Source organism: Rutidosis leptorrhynchoides, chromosome 4, assembly GCF_046630445.1.
Source record: "Rutidosis leptorrhynchoides isolate AG116_Rl617_1_P2 chromosome 4, CSIRO_AGI_Rlap_v1, whole genome shotgun sequence".
NCBI lineage: Eukaryota > Viridiplantae > Streptophyta > Magnoliopsida > Asterales > Asteraceae > Rutidosis > Rutidosis leptorrhynchoides.
In genome coordinates this window covers 435831887-435833079 of record NC_092336.1, presented here as the reverse complement: position 1 = coordinate 435833079, position 1193 = coordinate 435831887, and positions in this window count along the sequence as shown.

Below are 1193 nucleotides of genomic sequence, written 5' to 3'. Positions count from 1 at the left end.
GATGAAGAACATGAACGAAGAACACGAGATCGAAGAGCACTAATATGTTGATGTTGATTTGAATTGATGAAGAATGAAGCTTAGTAATCATATAAGGAACGAGTTTCTTAGTTCAATTTGTTGTTAGAATCATCAAGGTGTGAAGAAAATCACCCGGGGTTTTTCACGACATTTTGCAACATGTGTAAAAGAAATGGTCATAGCGCGACAAAGTGTGAGGTCTACAGACCAAGGTTTAACAGAACTAAAGGAACAAATTGTGTCGGAACAAGTAACGCCGGAACGAATAGTGTAGGAGCAAGTAATACCAACGCTGTTTGTTATAAATGTGGAAAACCGGGCCACATTATTAGAAATTGCCCGAATCAGGGGAATACTAATGGGCAGGGCCGCGAAAGAGTTTTCAATATTAATGCGGCAGAAGCACAGGAAGACCCGGAGCTTGTTACGGGTACGTTTCTTATTGACGATAAATTTGCTTATGTTTTATTTGATTCAGGTGCAGATAGAAGCTATATGAGTAGAGATTTTTGTGCTAAATTAAATTGCCCATTGACGCCTTTGGATAATAAATTTTTACTCGAATTAGCAAACGGTAAATTAATTTCAGTAGATAATATATGTCGGGATAGAGAAATTAAACTGGGTGATGAAATGTTTAAGATTGATTTAATACCAGTCGAGTTAGGGAGTTTTGATGTAATAATTGGCATGGACTGGTTGAAAAAGGTGAGAGCAGAGGTCGTTTGTTACAAAAATGCGATTCGCATTATGTGTGAAAAAGGAAAACCTTTAATGGTGTACGGAGAAAAGAACAACGCGAAGTTAAATCTTATTAGTAGTTTGAAGGCGCAAAAACTAATAAGAAAAGGTTGTTACGTCATTCTAGCGCACATCGAGGAAGTTAAACCTGAAGAAAAGAACATCAGTGATGTTCCCGTCGTAAAAGAATTTCCCGATGTATTTCCGAAAGAATTACCGGGATAACCCCCACATCGATCCGTTGAATTTCAAATAGACCTTGTACCAGGAGCTGCACCAATAGCTCGTGCTCCATACAGACTCGCACTCAGCGAAATGAAAGAATTACAAAGTCAGTTACAGGAACTTTTAGAGCGTGGTTTCATTCGACCAAGTACATCACCATGGGGAGCTCCTGTTCTATTTGTCAAGAAGAAAGATGGTACATTCAG